At 30.0% G+C, this 19,069-nt stretch overlaps 1 long non-coding RNA gene across 2 annotated transcripts in view; it reads left to right on the top strand.

Moving 5' to 3' along the window:
- Positions 1-376: 376 nt before the first annotated feature.
- LOC128190663 (uncharacterized) overlaps positions 377-19,069 on the top strand; it is a 36,048-nt gene continuing 17,355 nt past the window's right edge. For both annotated transcript variants that reach the window (XR_008244374.1, XR_008244373.1), the window contains exon 1: positions 377-391. This is a non-coding gene — a long non-coding RNA (uncharacterized LOC128190663). The remainder of the gene's footprint in view (positions 392-19,069) is intronic.

Genomic DNA, 19,069 nt, shown 5'->3' on the forward strand with positions numbered 1-19,069 from the left:
TCCAGTTTATTTTTAAATGTAAACACATTCGGGGATTTTTTGTTAATTTAATATACTCCAATGTGGAATACAATATAAAACTGTTATCCATCGTGGTGAATCTTCTGTACACATAATGATAAACTGATATCCGCGGTTTTTTAGAATCTTAATCATGTATAACTTTGCTGGACCGGTACCTTTTAAATATTTAACCTGGATATTAACATACTCTTGATAAACGCACGCCTCATTACAGTTTTACGTTTATAAAACCAAACAGTTAACAAAGAGAACAATAAAATAACCCGGATTCTTGCAAAATTATGTCAGCAATGTGAAAGATATATGTTTTAATCTATTATACATTCGTCCATTGATAGATAACATTTGTATTGAGCATATTGTTAAGGTAAGAGTATTTTGTAATTGTAGCTAAGTTTGCCAGTGGATTGGGATATTTCTGTAGGTTCTGTGTACACACACGATAACAAACAGCTCGGTGAATTGATCGAGAGACCCGTTACAACACGCAACCACAGAAGTAGGTCAAGCCCCTCTATAAAATGGCGGCGTATATCGACAAAGAATACAAAGTGATTTAAAGCAAATATCGCTCTTGGTCACGGCTTGCTATGTTTCGTCACGATTGGACGAATCTTTGATTAGTATACATTTGTACAGTAAAAGTATTTTGACGACTTACTAAGTACAACAAGATTGTTTTGTAGAAACAGTATTAAAGAAGTCCTTATTCTCCTAACTTAATGTTTTTGTGTTTGACAATAAAACGTTCTCTTTTCCAGAGTTATAGTTCGTTTCATAATTCCATTGAATTAAATGTTAGCACCGATGTCATATTTAAAACTTAAATGCTTTGGGTATTCTGATATATCATTCAGTGCAAGTTGAATCGATTCCTTGTCAATCGATTGCAATATCTGTACAATCAAACATTGTACAGAGTAAGACAATAAATATGGTTATAAGTTCACTACAGGCTTTTCCAAAAGCTTTAACCGCAAAGCCAGTTTGTGATGGTCATCTAACAATGCTATATTTAATTGATTCGTTTTGAAAGCTACATTTATTTTTAAATACCATTACAAAAAGGGTCTAACATTTTATTCAAATTTCGATAGCCTTTTTAAATTTTGGTTTTTGTTAGTTGTTAAGTATTAAATGATTCAGAATGGAATAATTTCAAATGCACATTTCAATATATTATATCATTCTTTTTTTTTGTTAATTATATAGTCTTTGTCAGTGCATACATTTAATTTTTTTGCACTTTCCTATATTACGCATTTTAGAATATTCTGATTTGCAGCATTATTGTATGTAACATAATAACAAAAATCTGATTACAAATTGCATGAAATATGTTTCGGACAAATTAAAGGGGTAGCAAAGATAAATAAAGGAAAAAAGCAAGAATTAGAGGGAGCAGGTAACTAAATGTTTTCCATAGGAAGATGCTCAAAATACAATAAACATTTTTTTATCATTTGAAATTACTTTTGACCCAGGTAAAATTAGTAAAGCAATGCCGATCACTTGATTTTGAGAGGTTTGATAAAACAAAAAAGTATATGATAAGTATAAAAAGCAAAGGAATTATAATTTGAAGTAGATTAGTCAACCCTTTTTTATGTTAGTTAAATTTTGCTTATCGTAGATTCATGTACATTGCATAAAAACATAACAGTATGAACAAAACTGCATATAATTATATTCCAATTTGTCTCAATTTGACATGACAAATGTTATAAGATATGACTAGACTGACTGTCGAACGTAAAGATTTTGGTAAAAATACACTTATTATCAATCATTTGTCTATTAACCTTAACATGTAATATTTCATTTAAAAAAAAAACACCTATCAAAAACCGAAATATTATTCAGTGGTAATTCATTTTAAGGAATTTTGATTTTATTGTATCGTCAAAAAGATTTTGAAAACAAACTTGAAAAGAACAAAAAGCATGTCATGTAGAATAATAAAAATTCGCAGGGGGGTGACTCTGTCCGAGTCTGTATTTCAAAGTTTCATGGGGGCTTTCATGTTTAGATATACCTGTTTGATTAAAAAAAAATATAATGTGCTACAAAATTTTATTTGTGTGTAAATTCACGGTAAAGAGGGTAAAAAGAATCACCACAAAACTTTGGTCTTTGTTTTCAAAAATATAGAATTTACATTCCAATGTTATTTTCTCGTAAGTATTGGTGAGGAATTGTCAGTATATTTACCATGCGTTTTCAGAGTTTTTGGATTTTTTTTCAAAAAGAAATAGGAAAAATAAGCAAGAACAAAGTTGTTTATCGTACCTTTGAATCACACGGGATAAATAGCTTAAAGATGAGCAAAAGATTCGTAAATTTAAATGTTTTTGAGTATGGTGCTGCTTTGCATCTCCTGTGTAATGTGGATTAGATTGACAACTCCCTTTTTACATCTCCTGTGTAATGTTTATTACATTGACAACTCCCTTAAAACTTCTTCAAACATTTACTTGAACATTATTTTAGGAACGCAGGATTTCATGTCTTGTTTTGGATGAATTGATATTTATCTACTAAACTCTTTCAAAATCTTTGAAAGAACATTTATATGAAGTACAATATGTACAATGCGTTGTAGTATTGGTTATAAAGGTTTTAAATATTCTAATTTTTAACAATAGAATTTTTAATCGTGATTCATGCGGGCTATGATGGTAGCGACATTGCACACTTTTTTCTACAATTATCGCTTCTTTCAAAGCCCGTTTGAATTATCAAAAATACAACCTTTTTTTATATTCACATCTTTTTATAGATTTCATTGATTTAATTATGAATTATAATCAGTAAAATTGACTATACAATTGTAAATGTACAGAACATAAAATTCGTCTTAAATAGGAATTAGAGTCTGACATCATCATGATTACTTCTTGCATTCCGTGATTTTTGTTAGGCTGCTAAAGATTACGACCGGTCGATAAACTGGTTAGAACTAGATAGTGTAGATTTCAGACTTGTCAGTACCTATTAGTCAAAGGATCACAATCGGTTTTCTAAGAAATAGAGGAGAACATACTCGGTGGGTATAAATAAATCATTTCGAATATGAAGAAAGTCATTAACATTACATTTTGTCATTGAACTTATGTTCTATCAAGCTAAGGAAAGAATTTCATTTATCTTTAAAATTATTGTATCATAATAAAAATTATTATTATTTTGATAAACAATCTCCAAAAATCTTAAGATATCAACGAACACATGTTATAGTTTTAAGTTATGAAATGAATTATTAGCTTTGAAACATTTTTATTTTTTATTTCTTCTGTGCCACTTCTTTTTACCTGAATACGAAAACCCAGAGCTTTTTAAAAGTTGACAGATATAATGCTCACGGTATTCCTTTGAACTCAGCAACGATTGTAGAATTAGTGATCGTTTGACCTTTTTAACAATCGCTGTTAATAAGAATTGATACGAAATCTATTTCTCATAGTTGACAGTCGCACACACATGACTCGGAGGATGACCTTTGATTAGTTGTCAATAAAACAACTCAAAGTGTAATTATGGTAGTGCCAATACCTTTCTTGCAACATTTTAAAACGACGTATAACCTAAGGTATATGATTGCATCCGGAATATAAATGGAGATTATGAAATTGCATCAATTATATAATGATTTTCTGGAAGGTACCCAGACACGAAGCTCTAACAGCATGAAGAAGTTGTAAACCTTAGTCAAAAGCTGTAGAAAAATAAAAAATTTAAATTTCAGGTTTACAAAACATTGAAATTGAAAAAAAGAAACCGCATATATACATTCATTTGATTACAACTTGGACGTTTTTCCTAAATAAATAATATGTGCTTTTATAACTCGGCAAAAAAGGAATTTTTCAGCATCTTTGCTTTAACTGAAATCAGGTTGCATGTTTTGACAAATACAAAAATTAATTGGAGGAAATTGGTAAAACCACAACTGAAAAATAAGAAATAAATGTATTATCATAAATTGGAAGACAAAAAACCTCAACCGTTTCTTAGATAATAAATATATGTCTTTAGACACGATGTTACTAAACTGACAAGCGGATCAAAATAACAATGAAATTATATTAGACCTAATACTGTGGTTTCATTAATATTCGTTGAATACCAATTTTCGTGGATTTCGTTGTTAAGTTGATCCATGAAATTAAATGTTCATTGAAACGCAATTTCTATTAACATTTTGTATTGAAAGGGTCATTGGCCACGAATTTACGTATCCTTGAAACTGTGATTTTCACTTTATCCACGAAAATTGATACCCTTAAATATTAATGAAACCACAGTAATTAAAATGATAAAACGTGATAGGAAAATACAAACGAGACAAATGGTCAAAAAACGTTTGTATGCATTTCAGAAAGGTAAATTTACACACGGTTTTGATATTCAAAAAATTTGACTCCTTTAACTTTTTCAAACTTGAGTCCTCCATTCAAACATCCGCCGAATCTTTTTTGACATTTAAGAGAAGGAATTACGTATTTTGGTGTATTCATTTGCAAGGGTATGTAGTTTACTAACTTCGTGAATTTCAAATCATTTTGGGTATGCCATATTATATCTAACTGCATATTAAAGAAAACTATGTTGTTTGAGGTTTCACATACATTTTTTCATTAAGTTTATCAAATCATATATTGAAAAAATCAGATCAGTCATTCCGAATTACAGATAAGGTGACCCAAGTGTCTTTTGCGTCCGGTTACACAGCATGAACAATTTCAGGATATAGTTGTGTTTACATCAATGGTCATTTAAGATGGAATGTATTTGATTTAAAGTATTGTACAAGTATGTTTTAGTGGCTTCAATACCAAATATAGGTCATATTTCAAAAGGAAAGGAAACCATAATTATTTCAAATTTTACCAATGTTGTAAAACTAAATCAAACAATTTGGAGGTATACGTTCAAGAGACTATCAAACAATTAAGATAAACTATGTGAATTGTTAAAATATATAACTCTCATTAAAAGTTTAATAATCAAAATAACATGTACACTGTAAAATTTTTGAGAAATTTCAAAAATTATGAACTTTTGTTATACATACTGATGTGCGAAGAACTAAAGCATTATTTTTTGTATATTTTCTGTAGAAAATCAGTAAGACTTTTTCTTTTAATGACTATCATTGAATTTTCTTAAATAATTATCTAACATGATGTATTTTGGTGCATAATTTAATTAATTATGAGATCATGTTTCATTGTGTTAAAATCTGGTTGTTAAAATGTTGCACCTTTTGAAATGAAGCTCACTGTAGGAAAAGCAAAGGTATAAATATGTTGGAATCTTTTTCGCATCTTTTTTTAATATGTTGTTTTAACTGTTTTGATTTTTAAAAAATAATTGGTTTGCTAAAGTTTCTCAAAGGCTTAAACTTCGAAATATAAGGATTTGACGAACTTATGATTTTTCCTTTTTCGGTATCTGATTCTTCTGATTTTTGACTCAATAGCTTAGATATACGAAAACAATTTTTTCAGACCACTAAGCATGTTTCGTTTCATTGTTCTTAATGAAAGTCAATACTGTATACACACTTAAATTATAAAATCATTCTATGAAAAAAATGACAATAACAAACCGTGAAACATCTCAAAAAACCATAAAACGAAATACTAATTCAAAGCAGAGTAACACAGACCTCCAAATAGATAGAGGTATGATCAGTTGCCCAGGAGGAGTGTGTATCCTCTGCTGATCGGCTACACCCGCCGTCTGCTCTTTGTTGTAATCGGAGGGGGGGGGGGGAGGGGGCGGAAAAGTCCAAAGACAATTAGGTGATTAATTATGGTCTAACAATTAGTTTGAAAACCGTCAGTCAGCATGCGACCCAGTGGAAGATTGTATTTGCTGACAAGGTCGTTGTATCGACCATAGAACTTATGAAAAGATGACTTCAAACGAGACTGTTGATATTACTGTTTTATCAACTTGTTTGTCAGTAGCTTGCTTCGTCTTAGAAATTGTTCGTTCGAAGAGCATGCCCTTCCGTATCGAATCAACTGAGAGACAAAAACATCATATGCAGATGATGAAGGTATATTGCTACATAAGTAAGGAAAGTTGACCATAGAAAAATTGTAGTCATCGCGTTTATCATAAAGTTTTGTTGTTAGGTTACCATCAATGTCCATTTCCAGTAAAATATCCAAATATAACACATATGACGCAGTCTCTGTGATATCTTTTATTTCAAGTTCACTGGGATATATTGAGTCGACGTAAGTATGGAAATAACAATTGTTAATTGATAATACGGCGTAGATATACTGAATGTTGAGTTGAAGGCCACAGCGAGTGATTTATTTTTTTCACGTACAAGTTTTTGAATAAATTCTGCTTCATAAGAATACATTAATAGAGCTGCTTACAATGGGGCACGCACAATTGGTACCCATGGGAATTCCAACAGATCTTTTTAATGTCAACTTCAGAGTACTTGTGTGTGCAATCAGAATGGTTTTAAAATAATTTTTGGGAGTTGATTTTAATCAACTCTCCTATGCAGTTACTCTGGCAAACCGAAAGTGAAACAGTGTTTGGACCTAAGCACAAATCATCACCGCTGACAAGACTTAGTTCTTGAAAATAATAGAAATATTCGATGTAATGTATGCTGAAGCATTGTTTTTCAAGGAAACTTATCTATAAACACTTTGAAAATAGTCAGATTTTATATAATACGAACAATTGAGATATTTTTGTAGTCTCATGTGTTCCTACGCCAGAGTTTAATAAAGTCTCGTTCAACCAGACGCTCGGCTGTCTCCGTAAATCTCCGACAACCAGAGAGGCTATCTTGCTTGTCGGAGATTAACGGAGCCGTGCGTTTGGTTGAACGACACTAGAGTTCGATATCATTAGTGCTTGGATCCATTAGAATGTTTCGATTACTAATACATAGTTTGAAATCTATCTTTAAATATTACACAACAAGATTTATATGGGGTTTCTCAAAATTTTTGTCAGAAAAGTCTAAAAATTCATATAATAAAAACGCGTAATTCAAATACAGACTTGAAACTTATTGCCATGCAAGATAAGTTGACTTTAAAATAAATGATAATCGATAAAATCAACTCCCGTCAGTACTTTAATACTTTGATTTAGATTTCCAATGACAAGATAAGCATTTTTACGACTTCCATTTTTATTGAAGAAACAACTGTCGATGAAATCAAAAAGCCTAGATTTTAATTTGTCATTGGAAATGGTTGTAGAAAGGTTTTAAAAATCGTTTGTTTTGATGCTATTGATTTTGTGACCTCAAAATTTCTAATAATTCTTTAAAGTTTTTTAATATCAACATCTGATTCACACCACGTCTGGAGTATATTGTTATACAGTACTCTTGAAGTTTCTCCTTTACTTCCGTAAGAATTTTAGTGAGGGGTAAAGAGAGAGGTTTGCTATAACATTTACTGGAACCTGCCATATATCTCTGTTTGTAAGGACTTTTGTGAATAAGATTAATCAAATTCATTTTGTGTATTGGGGATATGAAAGATATCCATAATCGATTTATGATTTTGAAGTATTTCCTGCTTAGAAAGGCTGCTATGGGTGTAAGTAGGATTGCCATGTGTAGAATCAAAACCTAGTTCTTTGAAAATGCAATGAATATAATGTGCCTTACAAACAAAGATAATGTTGTTACTTGCCTTATCAGCAGTACCAGTACATACTGATCGTGCAATCTGTCTAGTTCTTTTCTCACTTCTGCTTTATTGAAAACAGAAGGATAGATGGTTTTCATTTGATGATTTTAATATACATCTGATGCTTTTAACCAACTCTGACAAAATTTTGCCTTTAACTAAATGAATATCAATCTTGGTATAATAAATTTTGTACATATTTGTCTCCAAATAATGCATAAAAGTAAAAAATAAAATTGTTACAAATATATTTACTTTGGAAGTTAAGACAATTTTCTTTTCATAAACGATTCAAGTAGTTAGGTGTGTATGGATAACCAACAAAACAAATATATGACATTATGTTATGTTCAAAGTGACACCTACTGCACCCGTCCAAGATGCAGTTTCAAAAACACCCAACTAGGTTATTCAAAAACGGCGATTGTCTAAAAAGTTGATGATTATATTTATTTGGTAATACAGCCTTAAAATATTTACTTATGATGCCTTGTATAGTTCTTCTATTAGAATAAATCTATATATAAATTATTTTGATGTATAATGCTTATAATTTATCGTGAAATTTCCACAGTTGTGAAATAATTACTAAAAATGTTTACAAAGAAATACAAACTTAATATTGTAAATAAAGCTTCCTATATTTTTTTTTGAAACTTACTCAGGATTTTCATCAAATATAAAGTTTCTTCTCAAAAGCAAACAATCATGGTCCACGAGACGTTGTTTTTCAAAATTAAATGCGGTGACACTAAATACAATATTGGTTGTAAACTCTACTCGTTTATCTTTTTTGGCTGACTTGTGTATGAATCAAATGAAAACATTTCCTTCAACTGCTAAAAAAGTAACGGTTAGCATTTAATCAGTGTATTTAAAACAAGTAAATATATCATAGTTATGCTAGGAAGAGAATCTTAAGTGTAAATCTAATGATATGGCTGGTAAAAATTGTCATTAATTATAAAAAAAAAAACAACTTTCAATACGCAAACAATAAATTTATCCGCTGGTACTTGAAGAATTAAACTGGAGTTATTTTCTTTTAAGTAATTTTGTAAATATCTGATTTGATGAGGTTAAAATGTAAACATGTTCAATTGTCTTTTTAATCTTACTTTTAAACCTTGCATTTGTGGGATATTAAACAACAGAAAAAATATTTTCTGATTTTCAAAAATATCAAATTTCAATAGTTGCAAAATTGGACTGTTTAAGGTACCTCACTACACCTACACTCATACTTTTTAAGACACTACGTCACAAGATGGCGATTTAAATGTCTTGTTAAACTGTTTATATCGTTCGAAAGGATTGTATACTAGTATCTGCTGATTTCTGCTGATTTTAGAAAATATTTTACGGTGTGGTGAGCCACTTTAATTTGGTTTTTGTTTTACCATAAACTTTTTTAAAAGAGAGGATTATACTTTAAGTTAGAATCAAACATCCGCAATTTTGGCAAGAAAGAAAAATTATCATTTTTGAACGTACAAAAAGATAAACGAATTTAAGAAAAAAAACTATAAGATCACAGACTCCTCCCGTTTAAATTCGACTTTTCTAAAACTTACGTTAGTATCGCAGTTTGATAAATAATAGAGGAGACATATTGTGTGATATTGGAATTTTAGGTCATAAAAATATGATTTTTATCCAGACTACATTTTAAGAAAATCTAAGATGTTATTGACTTTTGTTGAAACTGATAGTTCAAGTAATGGCGATCTCGAGATCGCGATATAAATCTCCCTAATCAGATTAAACGTATGATGAGGATAATTTGGAATCAGTGTGAAAATAATTGATCAACTGGTTACAACATATTATTGTTGCACTAGAAGCCGATGAGAAGTCTTCTAGATTAGGCATTTATCACTAATGTCAAATGTTTAGGGTTCCTGAAACATTGTTTAACGAAAAGTTGGTAAATGAGATCAGTAACCTAAATCTTCAAAACAATATATCAAATTTCCATAACTTTAAGGCTTAAAAATATGAACAAGTAGATGTAATCAAAGTACTGAAGTACTGACGGGAGTTGATTTTATCGATTATCATTTATTTAAAATCACCGATATGTGATTTTAAATGGCAAGTAGTATCAGTAATCGAAATATTACTGAAAAATTGTATGGATCCAGGCAAGATTGAACTCTTGTCTTGTTCAACTAAACGCTCGACTGTCTCCGTTTATCTCCGACAAGCAATTAAGAGAGACTCGGTTTTGTCGGATATTAACGGAGACAGCCAAGCGTCTGGTTGGACGAGACTACATTGAACTCTAGCGTAGGAATACATACGACTTTAAAAAAATATCTAAACTGTATGTACAATTTAAAATCTTACTATTTTCATGGTATTAATAAATACGTTTTCTTGAAAAACAATGCTTCAGAATACACAGCATCGAATTTATCGATTATTTTCTATATTTTTTTTATATAAGTGTTGTCAGCGGTACTGAGTTGTGCTTAGGTCCAAACACTGTTTCACTTTCGCTTTGCCCGAGTAAGTGCATAGAAGAGTTGATTAAAATCAACTCCCAAAAAGTTAACAAAATAAAATTGTATAACAGATATGTCATCATTCATATGCTTTATATCAGGGCATTAAATTTAAAGAAATATGAGCTGCAATTTTCATGCTGAAATTTTTTTTTACGAAAAATTTCATTTTCTACCAAAATGACAAAAATTTCATGGTTTTTAAAAATTTTGTTAGCCATATTTTTATCATCATCATCATCATCATCATCATCATCATCGCCATCTTGAACTCAGGGCTTGACAGAGAAAAAGATTAGTGCAAACTTCTTAAGAATTGTACAGAGTCAATGTTCATGTTTATATAACTATTAGAGGGATATTACTTGGTTACTTATGATAAGAATTAGAATATTACTTTCAAGTTGCTTAATTATTAGGAAGTCAGTTGTTGAGTTTCGGGCGATAAATGATTCTTTAATGCAAAAACAATATCAATGTAACATTTTTATTGGTAATTTCAAAAATAGAATCAAATAATTTTAACAAAATTCAAACATACATAGGCAAGAATCTAATTTTTAAAAAGAAAATTAGTATTACCATCATGAAAACCATGTAACCATTCTTTTAAATACTCTGTACCTTTCTGACATATAAAGTGTTTGCAGGTATATAAAAATAGATTTTGTTTGTACCCTTTACGTAATATTCATTATCCAAACGCATTGCTAAGCATTGTACACGAGACCAAGTTCACAAAATAACAATCACCATTCCTTTTAGATCTTACAGTCCACAAAAATTTGTTCACAAGAAATCAAATAACTTCATGGTAGATAAAGAAAAGGAAAGAATTCTAGGATTATTAATAAGCATATTGTTAACTAAATGATATCAAAGTAGTTACAAGTTGTTTTGCTTGGTTGCAGTCCTGAATGGTATTTGCGTTAGTAAATTTACTTTCTTAAGTTAGATTCCGGAAGTTGCTTTGCTAGTGTTTTTACTTTACACGAGGTGCGTTTAATAAATAATGTCATTGTTGTTACAAAAGTAACACTAAACGATATGCTTTTGTTGTTTTTAATGGTTACCTTCAAAATACTCCCCTTTAACAGACACGTAATTTCAACCGATTGATTCAAGCTTTGAATGCATTCATATAATGTTTTTTTGGGACTGGTATTCATTTACTGATAAATTGCAGAGCCCAAGGCATTCTTCTTCCTGACAATTAATTAAAGAAAAAGAAAAAAGTCAGGTGAATAGGGAGGATGGGGCAAAACATGAACCTTTTCTTTTTCTAAGAAGTGATTTCACAGTCTAGAATTTATGTTCTAGGGCGTTGTCATGACGAAATCGAATGTTTCAAATTTCATACTTTGGTCTCTTTCTTTCGTGATGTTCCTTATTTTTTTCAGCATAGAATTAAGGTATACATGTCCGGTAATTGATCAGCGTTTTGGAATAGCAACTTCAACTACAGGACCTTCATTTTTAAAGAAATTTGCGTATAATACTGTCTTTGTGCTTTGGCATTGTTTTGCTGTAACATGGCGTTTTGCCTTTTTAGTCAATCCCATCCTAGCTTGTATTCAATTTTTCTATGAGGTTCCAAATAATGTATTCATCGGTCGTCACCTTAAATAATGTCCAATAAACGTCGTTCATTGCAATATTTGTAGCTTTTAAGAAGTTTTCTACACATTTCAACCCGCAATCGTTTATGTTTTTCTGTTTATAGATGAGATATCCATCTTGCAATAACCTTTCGGATGACAATGTGTTTCTTTGAATTTGTAAATACTGTCACAATGAAAAGCCTACAAAATGTGCTATTTGTTTAATGGTTAATTGACCATCACTTGAATAGCATCGGTTATTTCTGCAGGCAATGCTTCCGCTGAAGTCGTACGAGGTGATCCAGGATGTTGTTTATCCTTAAGGTCTGTTTGTCATTTTTTTTTTAATTTGCTGACCCACCTGTAAACTTGTCTCAATGACATACACTTTTTTCTATACACATCACACAGTTCTTTGATTTTTTTTTTGTTGAGTTTTTCCTAGTCTGAAACAAGGTTTTATATAGCCCCTAATTTCAGTCTTTTTGGATGATGACTTTCCATTTATATTTTTATACAGTGTCTCGAATAGGGGTTACATATCAGCTTCTTAAAGAAATATTCGATGATGAAACGTGGTCAGATGAACGGCCATAAGTAGTTTATAACTAAATCATGCGTTAAAAGAAATGGAAAGTTTATATGAACCATTTGTATTGTAAAATCTGATAACTGACATTGAGTAATGAAAAGAAAAACTACATAAATGTTGAGAAAACGGTTTTCGGCTAACTTGTCGAAACAATATTTGTTTTTTTTAAATGCATGTGCTGAGATGTCTTTTTATAAGTTTAAGTAATATTGACATCAGCATTAAGATGCATGCTTTGTTTTTCCTCACATGTCATATAAAGTAGAAATAATAATTACTCTCACAGTTTTAAGTAGGATTCGTCTTAAAATGGATTTTTTCATGTTAAATATTTGGTTTTTGCTGGGGTACAACAGTTTATTCAAGTTTGGTTGTTTCGTAGTCGATTGGAATCTGATAGATGATATGGCTGTTGCAAAATAGCTTGATAGATTGTGACTTTTTTTGTTAAAATCAGGTAGTTTGGTATAGAACAATAACTCTATAATCAATTTTATTGTCATATTGAACCTGATTATTGATGTAATTAAAATACAAAAAAATTGATTTTATCAACTACATGAATTTTTGTAAAAGTTTTTGTAGGAACTTCAATTTTTATTAGCGATCTAATCTGGTATAGGTTTTGAAGGACAAAATCTATTTAATTGCTTTCTGTTTTGCTTTGCTCAGATTTGGCATGAAAACGTTTGTTTCTAAACAAGTGCGTTGTATTCACCACTTGACGTACTATCAAAAGACTAGTCATATTTGAACGTTGTAAAGGAAATATAGCAGTGTGAAAGATTAGTTAGTTATAATAATATTATAAATCACTTTTAAGCTGACGTTTAATTATGTTTATATTCTCAAGTTCGGTGAAAATCAACACATAATCAATAAAAATACACCCTATTTAGAATTATGCTGTAGGGTTTTTTATATATATTCATTGTTGTTAACATTTAAATCAATGTTTGAGATATTTTCTATATATTTTGTTGTCACCTCGTTCCTTTATGCTACATTTTAAGATTTTTTTAAGTGGAATCCATTCACGTGTTGTAGCTTTCGATCAGTACTGTAGGGTTCTCGAAACAAAATGTTCAGATCCTGAGGTATGTGAAACAGACTATAGATTTCTCACATAAATACACTCTACATGCGCTTAGTCACGTCCGCCTGATAACACCGGATTTGATAATCTGGTCGATCGATAGCAATGTTAGCAGACGAAATTTCTTACTAGGTATCCCAAAGCAATGAGCAACTAGGTTTTTCTACGGTCATGTGTTAACACAGTTTGCTTTTGCAAATTTTCTAGATACTAGTTTCTTAGCATATCAATGCCTTATCGTATCAAATCTGTCTTGACATGCTGTTAAATTGTGGAATAGTTTACGGGTGGTTATAAACGATTTGATGTCGAACTAAAACTTAATTGTTTAACTTACGTAATTATTTGTGGTAATTTTTTGCTGTGTTTCAGAATATTACATCTAATCGTCTTTGTGACAAAACGTTCTTTGAGAATATAAAGAAACAGCTGCATATGAAGTCGTTGTTTTTAGTGATCTGAACTATTGTTCATCTGGGCTTTTTTATATATATATTCCATGCAACAGAACACGCTGTCGATTATAATAAGTGTTTATTTTTTATAACTTTGCGTTTAACATCGTGTCAAAAATGATCTTAAAAATCCATGTGTAATATAATGCGATAGATATAAATTTCAGAAAAAGGCAATTTGTCAAAGGAAACGTGATCGTCGATTAATCTTTTGTCAAGGACTTGATTTACATAACCTAAGCGAGTGAATTACTTTTTGTAAAAGCATCATATTTCTATTAAACAATTGTTTTATATGAATAAGCTAGAACTGGATTAACGACTGTCAAATTAATGAATGTAAACCCGAAGGTTAAAGTACTATTTGTCTATTGATATATAAGGTACTCGGACACGTTGTAAAATAATAAATAGTTATTTCTAAAGACGTTCTTTGATTTATGAATGAAAGTACAAATACGCTTTTCATCTTGACACTTAAAAACTAAATTAGTCATAAATGGTTTTATATTGGTAAATTGATCTTTTACTGTTACATTAACTGTACGACCAAAATTTAGTAAGTATACAAATGACGTTAACAAAAAATATTGATTCAAGAAGAGTTATACTTTCAGAAGACTTGTGTTATGTTTGCTGTAGATATTTCCCAATTATTAATTAAGAATGACTAAACAAAATAATATAATCATTATATTCTTAAATAAATTCATTAATTATCAATATAAAATAAAAAAGAAAATTATAGAAATATCAAGAGAGTATGATCGTTTAGATTAAAAGCTTGTGGTGATATAATTAGAAATTTCAAGATGTGTTTAAAGTTGAGTTACAATTCAATTAGTCATCAAAATATTAAATTACGATTCATTTCTTCTTTAAATTAGATTACTTAATGGTCCCTGTCTGTGCATTTCATAGAGTTGATGTAATATAAGTCCTTATCACAAATTCTATCAGTCAGAGAAATGCTTGGATACTTTTGCTCTTTACTCCTTTGTATTATCATAAACTGCCTTTGTTGTCTGTACCTGTTTACGTGCTTGGTATTAAATAATTGTATGCCACAGCGATGATTAATAATATCTATGCTTTATGTTGAATTGAATAAAATCGCTGAAAATACGAATTTTGAACATGACAACAATGATTTTAAACTTGTCATATATAATTTTGGACTTAATTGGGAATATGATTGATTTAAAAGAATGTTGATAAATGAACAAAACATATTGTAAAGTTAATTATTCGTGTTTTAAGACGAGGTAAAACTAAAAGGGTGATTTCAGAGTTGTAGTATCAATTTTAGCCATTGTCTAACTTAATGTAAAATGATATATACTGTATATAAGTTTACTCTCATGTCATTTGTACATTATTTGTAAATAACGTACTTACTTTTTTTTCTATGTGTGAGGTGGCTTGTCGCCATTTTTTGGGTCAAAGAGTGAATTGAAAAACCGTTCTTTGCTTGCTTCCTTCTATATTCACCATCAAGTAATTTTTAGAAGAGTTTTGGATGAAAATGTGAACAAATTGTAAAAGTCTTCCATACAAAATATTGATCACTCTCTGATCCCTAGGGTCACCGTTACGCTTCAAACTAGAATTCATATTACCTATAGTCTATACAAATATAGTCTCAGTTTTTAAGAAGAATTTTTCTAAATAACAGTTTTGACTCTCTTTTTCACTTGACCTATTTGTTAGGGCAGCTTAGTTTGATTAGCTTAGTTCCAGAATATTTTCACATTTCTTGTATTTACGTTTATCAGAGGTTTTTTTCTCCCTTTTTTTGCAGTTATATAAATCCTAATTTTTGATTCTTCCATACCGCAAGGTCATGGTTTAAAATAATCCATACTACAAATAGTAACTTAAAATCTAAAAGTTTTAATTTAACTTGATATTTTGTTGCCGAAAAGAAAAATTTTGAAAACACACTAAATTCATTTTACCTTCCTTTGGGATAAAACCTGGCTATTCCTTTGAACAAAATTAACATTAAGCAAACTTTGTGCTGATTAAAATTAGTCGTCTTTCTTAACAGACGTATGGCAAACAAAAAATGATCCGTAAAACTTACTTGATCTATAATATGATATAATTAGAAGACAAAACTAAAGATGATGGAGTTCAGTGATGAAGTGGATACATCTTTAAATTAACTTTCGAAGGAAATGGCTAAAACCTCAGGACTTGTTTTCTATAGGATCATGTAAAGATACATTGATTGTTCAATTGAACTAGTTTTCAGTGCCAATTTCTTTTAATGACCAAAATCCTTTTAATACGATTTTATATAGAAAAATATAATTGAGTTGATTTTCAGTTGATCTGAAATGTTATAATGTGAGAAAAAGAACTTTAGAGATTCATTAAATTACTATGAAGTGAAAACTTTTCGATCGGTTTTTGTAATTGGCATTGTAATTACATAAATTAATGTTTTTTCCAACAATTCAAAATAAAAAGAATAAGAAAGAAATATAACAAATCAACGTTTAATGCATAAGGATCAAGAGAACATATAATAAGATATGACAAACTATAAATTGATGTATCCAATGTAAATTTGTGGGGGGTTTAAAAAAAACCAAACAAACAAGCATTTCAAAAACCAAACAATAAGTATTCTATTCAAACTTGTATCTTTATACAGCATAGGAAAATAAATAAGATATACCAATACCTACATATTTTGATTTACACAAAAATGTTGTTCTTATGTTCTCAAAGGACATTTAAGAAATAAGGTATTATTTTTGGATGTATATCGGGATATAAATACGGGTTGGTCACGTGATCAAATCCCAGAAGGGCTTTATGGAAGATTTAATCATGATCAATAAACATCCAAAAATAATACCTTATTTCTTATATTTACATTTGTTGCAAATTTTGAGAATAACAATGCTCCATACTTTCTCTTTTGTGATGACCTAAAAAGCCGCTTCGATTAAGATGGCGTAACAAAAATAGTGCAACAATGTGTCAAGCATTTCATTATCGTGATAAATAAATATGACACTATTTTTGATAAAACAACACTTTTTATTATTAAAAAGGGAAACAGAAAAGAAAATTCACTTGTACAATTGAAAAAAAAACCGATTGAAGTTTGGCGGAATAGTACCACCTCTATCGAAGTCGCAGAGCGGTTAGAAATTTGAAAACAAAGCGATCGAAAGTTGAGTTAGAGTCTACTTAGGCATTTTCAGGGGAAACTCTATCGCAAAATCAGATTCAAGAGCATAATGATTTCCGCCAACATTATAGAGGAAAGCTATTTTAACTTCGAAGTTCTTTTAACAGAACAAATCGGACAGAAAAGCATAAGGAGTTAAATTTGACCGTGATCCGTGAATGGACTGAACACGAAAGGTCTGTGATATTGCGTTTGCAATTTTGACCAATGCTTGTGATAAAGTCAGAAATGAATTTTAACTGAATTAACTCCTTTGACAAATTGCGATTGTAATTTTCAAGAACGCCTCGTTACGATGTCGATCCATAAACATGAAACATTCTGTTTACAGACCTAACGTGTTATCTAACACGAATCATTTATCCACACAATTAATGTTATATTTTTGTAAGAAAATGAATGAATAAAACTTCGTTTGAAAAAATACATATATGTTTTTCCCTACAATGTTTTTTAGGTGTCTTTCAGCATAAGTCGGTTAGTTTGAGTACATAAAAAAAGTAGTGACCAATAGATTCATGCGCTACTTTGACCTCTTGACCCATATTGATGTTATGCAGAAATAACAGCTTATTACGTAAACAGTGTTATATAAGGGAAAACATTTGCAAGTGTAAATATAGCAAGATAAATAGAAAATAGATTACCTATTCTTTTATGTTTTTACAGGGTTATCATGGTGCCCAAAAAGGAAAAGGTGGTATTCTAGAGGGTATGCCCCGGTAAAATGAGTAAACAACGCCAATATCTAAACAGATCTGAACGACACATATAAAAATCTACAATGTATTCTTAGATATCTTAAAAGTGCTAACATTTGAAATCTGTTAAGTTTGTCAAAAATATCAAGAACATAAATATCTTTAGATGGTATCTTGCATTGAAAGGATAGGGAAGTTAAATCGCAGTTTGGAAAATTACGCACTTTCCGCATGTCATGAAAAAATGTATAAATCACACAAATTCTTGGATTCGATTTTTAAGAAGTTTATATATGATGAATTGTAAACACTAATGAATGTAATTTACTGTCCTTCAGAATGGGGAGGTGACCAAAGATACAGTTTAATTACGAGTATATAAAATCCAAGAGAAATATTTCTACACCTTATCTATTTTTTAGGCAAAAATTTGTTAACGAAACAAGAGTAAATGTGCAAAAGAACGAATTATTTTTACCGTTGAGAAAGTAGAGATATTTTGCCAAAGGGAGCTGGCTAAAAATGGTTTCTACCATGAATTGTTAAAAAAATATAGGTTTTAAAATAACCCCTCCTTAAAAATTCAAATGAAATAAATCAACTCACAATCACATTACAAAAATGAGCATTGTATTGTAGAAATATTTCATTCTTATCAACTAAAAATAGCAATAGGGTGATTTTCTCTTTCATTGATATTCCGAAAGATCGTCTTGTGTTCGATACACATAACTACAGTGTATTTTTTCTCATCATATCTGTTCATAACCACTTAATCCTTATGAAATATGTTGTACATTAATTGTTTTCGGTTCTGGCATAGCCCTTTTTTACCAAGTTCCAGATCCTTTTAAAATAGTAAATTTGCTACATGCATTTTAACAAGGTAAAACGACGAAAGACATTTTAAAGCAATGCAGAGCATGTTGTTTTTTGATAATGCAAATCTCACGAGTTGTTCTTCGTGTCTAAATTATTGAGTAAAAAAAATAAAAGTACAATTTTATTAGCTTTTTTAGGCGCTGATTCTATAAATAAATCTGTGTGAAAAATTCATTGAAATTGGATTTTCTTTCTCATTAAATAGTCAGTATATTAGCTTTTCTATTAGTTCATATCTTAATATAAAGTCTTCATAATATGTAAAAATCAGAAACATTTTAATATCTTAAGCATTAAAAATAATCAAAATTTCTT

The sequence above is a fragment of the Crassostrea angulata genome, chromosome 6 (genome assembly GCF_025612915.1).
Source record: "Crassostrea angulata isolate pt1a10 chromosome 6, ASM2561291v2, whole genome shotgun sequence".
NCBI lineage: Eukaryota > Metazoa > Mollusca > Bivalvia > Ostreida > Ostreidae > Magallana > Magallana angulata.